Source organism: Manacus vitellinus, unplaced genomic scaffold, assembly GCF_001715985.3.
Source record: "Manacus vitellinus isolate BGI_N305 unplaced genomic scaffold, ASM171598v3 scaffold_30_pilon, whole genome shotgun sequence".
In the NCBI taxonomy this organism is placed as follows: domain Eukaryota; kingdom Metazoa; phylum Chordata; class Aves; order Passeriformes; family Pipridae; genus Manacus; species Manacus vitellinus.
This window is the reverse complement of record NW_021940291.1, coordinates 5,221,677-5,230,164: the sequence shown is the minus strand read 5'-3', so window position 1 is coordinate 5,230,164 and position 8,488 is coordinate 5,221,677.

Genomic DNA, 8,488 nt, shown 5'->3' with positions numbered 1-8,488 from the left:
GTGTCCAAGGCTGCAGAATCTATTCCAAAGGCTGGTTGTTCTCACTGTGAAAAAATTTCCTCTTGTGTGTCACTGGAATATCCTCAGGAATAACTGGTAGCCATTACCCCTTGTCTTTTCCATGTGTCTCCCTGCAAAAAGGAAGTTTCCATCTTCTTTGCAGTCAGGAGCTTATTAACTGCTTTGGTGTTTGTTTTCTTGTCTGTGAGATGCCAGAACTGCTACATGGAAGATTTTGACTAAAAGGTTTCTTCCAAAGCAGTCTGACCTGCTCATTATGAAAGCTAAGGGGAGGTTTGAGGCAGGGGTTGGAGATTTCAGCTCAAGTGCTAGAAGGTCCCATGGATGCCAGCACACTTGAGGCCCCTCTGAAGCTCTGCACAGCCCTTCCCTGCTGGGAGACTCAATCTGTCAAATCTGCAGAAACAAACTTGTTCTCATAAAACACACAGCAGAAGTTTTATGGTATGAGTGGAGAGACGTACAGCCAGGGTCTTGCTGCTCATCAGAAAAATGGCAGCTACCTTTTGTACAACTCTTGCCTTCTTTCACTTTTTTTACCTTTAAGATTAAAAACCTTCCAAAGAAGGCTTACAAGGTTTATGGCAGAGGTATGCAAGAAGCAAATTAAAATTCCATAAATATATTTTCTGGCTAAAATTTATATATCCTGTATTCCTCGGGTATCTAATTAGATCCAAGAAGAAAATAGCCCTGCAAAGGATAGGCATTTTGTTCAAATAATTTTTAAGAGTTGAGCTAAATAATGGCCATTTTATACTGCACACAATATAATTGTTCTTCTTGTATTGGGGAGCAGTTATAAATTATCTAGTATCCCATTCAGTCTCGTTGCCACGCCAAGTACCAAACAATTGTGAATGTAGTTACTGGGCATGTAAATTCGCGGCTTTCTGACAGCTATACCGTTATTGCCGCTGCTAACTAACATTCTGCATAAAAAATGCAATCCCTGGGAAAGAAGGAGCATTTATCTAAGTGCTGACATTGAAACATTCTGAATAACTCTTTGAATCATTTGTACTATTATGGGGAGAAAATGTAATTATTGTAATCAGCCTTGAGTCTGAGGCCATGTTGTTTTAAAAAAAGGAAAAAAAAAAAAAAAGAAGGGAGAAGGGAGGGGGAAACCAGATCTGAACAACGAAAATGAACCTTGATAATGGAGCAGCCTTGAATTCCACTTCATTTATCACACTAATGGATGTCAAGATGACCTCAATCAAACATTTTGTTTTCCAGTTTTAAGCAATGGAAAATGCTTTTTTTTTCTCTGGGGGGAAAAAAAAAAAAAGGAAAGTTATTTAAATTGTTCCTAGTAATTACATTAGAGTAGAAGGTCAAAGTCAATATGAAATAATATCAACCAACCTTTTGATGAGTCTAGTCCAGGCTTTTTGCTGGCACAGTTTACATATCTCTATAATCCTAGTGCAAGCCTCATGTTTCTCCTTCCTTATTCCTTATGTTTTTATACTTAAATAGAAATTGCATTTTGTGGTGTTTTTATTAGTTTTCATTTGGAAGCCCAGTAGTACTTCATCTAATACTTTTAAGTAAATGATCATGTGGTTTAAACACCACTTTCCTGACTAGCATATTTCACGATTGGGAATAGCTGTAAAAAAGGCAGAGAAATCTGAATAAAAAGAAGTTTATGACAGCAGCACTTCATGAAAATGTTTCAATTCACCTAGGCCAATCTTGTGAGGCACATCAAATGGGACCTGGGGTAGGTCCTGGGCAAAACACTGTGAACGTGGGCCCTGTATCCAGATGGCATGCAGGATGTGTTGATGAGGGAAGAGCAGTAAATGTTGTCTGCCTTAACTTCAGCATGGCTTTTGACACTTGTCTCCCATAACATCCTCGTAGGTAAGCTCAGGAAATGTGGGTGAGGTGAATGGACAGTGAGGTGGATCAAGTACTGGCTGAATGACAGAGCTCAGAGGGTCATGATCAGAGGAATAGAATCCAGTTGGAGGCCTGTAGTCAGTGGCACTCCCCAGGGATCACAACTGGGTCCAGTCTTATTCAACTTGTTTAGCAACATGGATGTAGGGATAGAATGTGCTCTCAGCAAGTTTGCTGATGATACAAAGCTGGGGAGAGTGGCTGATACACCTGAAGGCTGTGCTGCCATTCAGCGGGACCTTGACAGGCTGGAGACTTGGGTGGAGAGAAACCAGAAGTTCAACAAGGGCAAGTGTAGGGTCCTGCACCTGGGGAGGAATAACCCCAAGCACCAGCACAGGTTGGGGGATGACTGACTAGAGAACAGCTCTGCTGAGAAGGACCCGAGACTCTTGGTGGATGACAAGTTGACTATGAGCAGTGTGCCTTTGTATCCAGGAAGGCCGATGGTATCCTGGGGTGCATTGGGAAGAGAGTGGCCAGCAGGTTGAGAGAAGGGATCCTCCCCCTCTACTCAGCCCTAGTGAGGCCACATTTGGAGTACTGTGTCAAGTTCTGGGCTCCTCAGTGCAAGAAAGACAAGGAGCTGCTGGAGAGGGTCCAGAGGATGGGCACAAAGATGATTAGAGGTCCGGAGCATCTCTTTTATGAGGGAGCTGGGCACGTTCAGTCTACAGGAAAGAAGACTGAGAGGGGATCTCATTAATGCGTATAAATATCTCAAAGATGGTGCCAAGAGGATGGGCCAGACTCTTTTCAGTGGTGCCCAGCAACCAGACAAGGAGCAGTGGCCATAAACTAAAACACATGAAGTTTCACCTCAACACAAGGAGCTGCCTCTGCTGGCTTGTCATCTTCTGGATAGTTCTGGATGTTGTGTGAAAGTGTCAGTCTCCCCCTCAGAAGTGGTGTGACAAGCTGTTTTTTTTATGCTGCTGTGCAAGTGTAGTCCATAATGTGCACCAGTGTCACCTGTAGCAGTCCAGACACCCAAAACGGATGTATTTTGACTCATTTAATTCGGCAGACCAGCACCTCTGTGGATCCCCAAAGCATCTGGATTTTTAATGCTGGAACTTAAAAAAGTGCTTATGTTAGTGTCTTTGGACAGCAAAAATACCATGGTTTATTTAAAAGACATCTTTCTTCTTTAGAAAAAGATATGATGCAGTAAATGATTTGTAAGCAATTTGCTACAACCCTCCCACCACAGGAAGAGCATCACATGACAGAACACTGCAGGCTCACTTCACTGTGAAGCTCTTGGAGCAGTCTGTGCCAAATAAACTTCTTTGAAACAGTCACAAATCATCCATATGGTAAAATATCACCTCACCTCTCTTCGCCAGTAACTCAGTGTTTAGAAAAATACTTTGCAAAAAAAAGTGAACCATGGATGTCAGGCCATGGAAGGGGCCCTCCTGCAGGATGTGCAGAGCCCAGCTTGCCCAGGTCCCCTGCCCTCCCCAGCTGGGCAGAAAGTATCTGCAAGGCAGAAAAGAGCAGGAGCCAACAGGTAAGAAGAGAGGAAAGATGCGCAGTGCCTAAGAGGATGTATAAGAAAGGCAGGGCGCAGACCTCAGTGTCTTTCGTGGGAATAACAGTGCAGTGTGTAGCAACCTCAGGCTAAAAGACAGACCAGTGAATCATAATAGGGGGGAAAAAAAGTGTGGACATCTTTAAGTTAAGCTTTTAAGAATAAATAAATCTGTAGAATGGGATATAAATCAGCTGCCTCCTTCCCCCTCCCTTCCTTCCCCGCCCCCAAACACTCACTAAAGCGATTGGAAACATTTGGGTCTGAAAAAAAAAAGGGAAAGCTATAAGTGCTTTTTCTTTCTTTTTTTTGCCAAATCATGCAGAAGATGCTGGCAGCTGCAAAGATTCAATTATACACAATGCAAAAAATAATTTAAAAAAATAATGGCACTTGAAAAAAAATTGCCTCTCCAGAAATTGCGTGGAACAATAAATCTGTTAATTAGCTAATTAATATTCAATTGGGGTCAGTGGGCTTAATAGAACCTTTTTCTGAGACCCAAGAAATTTTCCAATCACAATGTTAAGTCTGCCCACTTTCATTATCATCTAAGCACAGGCAGCCCTTATCAGGCCGCCAGACGCCCGGGAACAATGCGGCACCATTATCGTGCCGGCGCAGCGGGTGCGGGTACCACAGTCGGATGTTGCAGGCTGTGAAGTAAAAATGCTTGAGCATTTAGGGTAATTGATATATGGGTTCTGCTGTATTGTTTAGGGCTGTTTGTTTGCTCTACTGGTATTTAAGGCAGCGGAGCATCAGAAGATTGATTTTCATTGGTTCCCATTTTTTTTTTTTTCCTTTTTTAAGGGAATCGATGACAAGTTGTCAGTGCAGGACCCTGACCAATAGCATCTGGCAAGTCCCCCCCATGGCACAAGGGCTGCTGTTGGCCAGGCAAGCACGGGGCAGTGTGCCTTCCACCAAATCTTGTCTGGCAGAGATGCTGCAGCAATGCTCACCTCTGTGGGACGGACATTAAAACCCACATCACTATAAAAATAGGACACATTTAAACCAGCATTGCTATAAAAAATGACAAAGTGCAAGATCTATGTTATGAATGGTGGTAGCTGCTTTTATTTATTTTTCCAAGGGTCTGCAGTTTTCTGCTGTAAGGCCTGCTGTACTTTTCTTCCCTTGATATCAAAATATGGAAGCGAGTCTGTAGGCTTTGGGTCTCCCCACTGCCCCCCAGGTTAGGAGAAGGCTGTAAATTACAGCTTTTAGAGTTCACTGGACTGAATACCATTGTTTATGGTATTCCACAACATTTCATAGAGCAGTTTGTGATTGAAATTACATCTGTTGTTTAGCTGGCAGTAAATCCTCCAAGTTAGCTTAGAAAGGCCATCTAGGTCCAAGCAGTTTGACACAGACTCCTTAAATCACCGTCCCAGGCCCCTGGCATGTACCACACTCTTGTGATGATTAGGTTGTAAATGAAAAATACAGTTGGAGTTACCTCTACAGAAAGGGGACTTGATCTACAGGACCTATCTGCCCCTCCACTTCTTCACCAAGCTTCATCTCCACACGCTATTGCAAGTGACACCAAAGAGGGTGAAAATTGCCTGAATACTTTGCAGCTTAAAGTTTCTCCAAAAACTTGTCCATCAAGGAGCAATTCTGCTTTCTCCTCTTGGCATGGGTCCCTCACCAGCCCTACATTTTTTTGAGAAATGGTCTCGGAGAGCTGAAAAAAAAGAGATTTTTCACTGGAAATTTGGAGACTGGGAAATCCTTTTTCTTTCCATCTTTCTACTTCTCGCAAAGGATCCCTGTAACCAATATTCAGGGCAGAATATAATTACCTAAAAAGAAAAACTGAGAGTTTTGCAAGTATTTCCCAGGTGATGTAGCTGTTGGTTATTTGTGTACTTGACTTGAAACTAGAGACTCTGAGTTATGGATGGCTTATCCCCGAATCTGCTGGAAAAGAACATTTCCAGTGATTTCTTGCCAGTGCAGCTATAGGTTAAATGGTTTACAGGTGTGGGCCTTTCATGGTGGTGGCTCCCCTGTCTTGTGCAACCCAAGGAAGTTTTCTCTTGGCACTCTCAGGAGGACAGGGGTGTTTGTTGGACGGGATTTCTGGAGGAGATGGGAAGGTGCTGCACATGAGGGGACGCCAAGAGCCCTTCCCAGCCATCAGCAAATGCTTGTGCTTTCCCTTTAGTCTTGCTGTGGTTTTTCTGCTTAGCTTTTTGAGACCAACTTCACAGTACTCACAGACTTTATTTTAGGGGCATGGGCTGGGGAGGGGGAAATCAATTTTTTTCTTTCTCCTTCAACTTTCTTGCAAGTCACTGCACTTTCATATTTATTTCCCGGGTAGCCTCTGTGCAATTATTCTGATTAGATCCCTCTTGCCACTTCTCTGCTATAGCGCGCTTACCCTAAACCTTAAAAAGAAAATAAAAGCTGTTATTTCCTATTTTCATAAATGAAAAGATGTTTCAAGTATTGCGAGACACTGAAAGAAATTCTGCAGTTTGAAGATACTTCAACTTAACTACTAATTGCAGGGGACCAGTGGGCGTAATTTTGGCACTATATTAGCTTTGCCACTCCATGAATAATTTGCATACAAAATGCTTTATTTTGGCAATCTATTAAAGAGCTATACAGTATTTGTGGCTTATCGCATTCACGCAGGAAGCAGGATCCTTGGCCATCTCGTTAAATTCTGTTGATGCATAACAATTTAAAGCATGGCACAAGCTGGTATGACATTTAAAGATGCCTTCACTTAATTATATTACACAAATATTGGGTTGTTTATCCTTGGGAATAAAGTCTTTTTGAAGTCAAAGTTGGCATGCGTATAAAGGAGTGAATTTTAACTGATCCCTCAAGTGGGCCTCCTAGCTGCAAATTGGGGTTCTTGCATTTTTTAAATTATTTGTGATAAGAAGTATTACACTTTGAATACAGCCACTGGAGTTTGCTTGGTACTCCCTCCCTTCTTCTCCCCTAATGGAAAATACGGTCTTTAGCAATAAATCGGCACATGAAACCAGAGGGGTAAGTGGAGGCTGGGGTGAGAAATGGGACAAACAGTGGCAGTTGTAACAGTTTGTGGCTGCAAAAAATCCTCACTTTGGTCTTAAACAGCAAGAAAAAAATCATGTAAGAGTGTATACAGACTGTTTGCATAGAAGCAATGGGGAAATGAAGGTAAAAGAAAAATCAATGCTTTTTTTTTTAATCTCCAAAAGGATAATCAGCATGAAACAAACACTGGAGTTTGGGTTTCTCTGTAGATAATAAATTGAAAGGCTGCAAATGTAAAATTCATATTGTTCACTTTAGTGGGGTGATCACATTTTCTTCAGTGGTAAAGATACTTTTATATAAATATATCATGTGCAGAAGCTGAAGGGAAGAAGACTCAGAGGAGGCTGGGCAGAGGGGTCTCCAGGCAAGTAAAAGGGAGAGATCCTACATGAGGAAAATGAAACCATTCTTTTGCCAATGTTGCGAGGAAAGTGTGATCTTTTTGTTCTGTAGATGGTGTTAATAATAGAGAATTAATCAAATTTTGGTTCACTGGAGAATAAAAGAGAAGATTGGTGTGTGACCAAAACTCTGCATTGGAGAAGGAGCCTTCCTCTATTTCCTGCCCCACTTTGACCAGGGAAAAACTAAGGCAAAACCCAACAAACTACTGAACAATCCTGCCTATCCTTGCTTATAAGTGAATAGTATGAGCTCCAGGTTTGGACAGACCATCATGTAGAGGGGTCACTGCACATCAGCTGAGCTACGTTGAATGGCTGCCCATCCCTTTCTAGATTTATTTTAGAAGTAAAATGTGGTGGCTTGAAATGACTTTATGTTTGTTGGGCTGGGTAATCAGAAACATTCAATTCACCCAGTTCTCATGTAATGTAGGAAAACATAGGGTATTTCACTCTCACCAAAACCAGTCACAGAGAAGGCAGTCACTAAACCCAGCTTGGAGTGCTTGTCTGGGTAGTTGTAACTAATATTTTTTGTCTTTGGTTTAGCTGAGATACTCTCATAGAAAAATTAACTTTATAGCTCATTTCTTAACATACTCAGCTATTTAGAGGAGGTTCAAAAAATGGTACATCTATATATGTTAATTTTAATTCTGTTCTTTCTCTTACTCAGCTGTAAATCTGCTGGCTGCAGCTCTGAGCTGGGGTTCACCCAGGAACTTCTTTGCCCCTAAAGTCTCAAAAAGCTGGAAAGAAGGGCTAGTCCTGGCATGGTGGCCTCATCTCCTTCTTACTTGCCCTTTGCAAAGTTGTACTGCTGTGAATAAGTGTCTTGAAAATCATGCAGGCCAGTGGGAATTGGCACTGGAGGCAGAGCTGCTCCTTTTGCTCAAGGAGAAGTTTGGGTCCTCGATCTGCTTTTGGCTTTGTTGTGTGTCCTTCCTATAATTAATTAACTAATGAGCTGATATGAAGTAATTTTATATATCTTGGACTATTGATAAAATCAGTGTTGAGTATATTAGCAATTAGGAAACTAAGAGGATGGTAGGAATCCTTACGTCCAATTAAGTACTCTGATTTAAATTACTGTCCTCCCATTACCCTCTGTTTCGATCTATAAACTGTCCCTTGCTGAAGATGGATGTGTATAGATGCACTCCTGGAGAAGCTATGCCATGTCTTGGACTATCTGCCAGTGCAGTGGGATGGATCCGTGCACTGGCACTACAACCCAAGCCCCAGCCAGGCACTCAGACAGACGGAGGCGCCTGAACGTCTTCAAACATACAAGCCTCCTTAGCCTAAATCCCATTGGGTTTTGGGAAGGTTTAACACACCAGCTTTGTCCTCAGATCACTTCATGAGTGCTGGCACATCTTATCACTGCTGGTCCCCATGGCCAAAAGTGATGGGATGTATTCCTGAAATGGGCAGACATGGAGAAGGGTCTGAGTCTCTCTGGTGTCCCTGAGTGGTGCAGCCCCACTGAGGTGGCCTGACAGCCAGTGTGGGACTGGCCCAGGGTGCTCTGTAAATTAGTTAG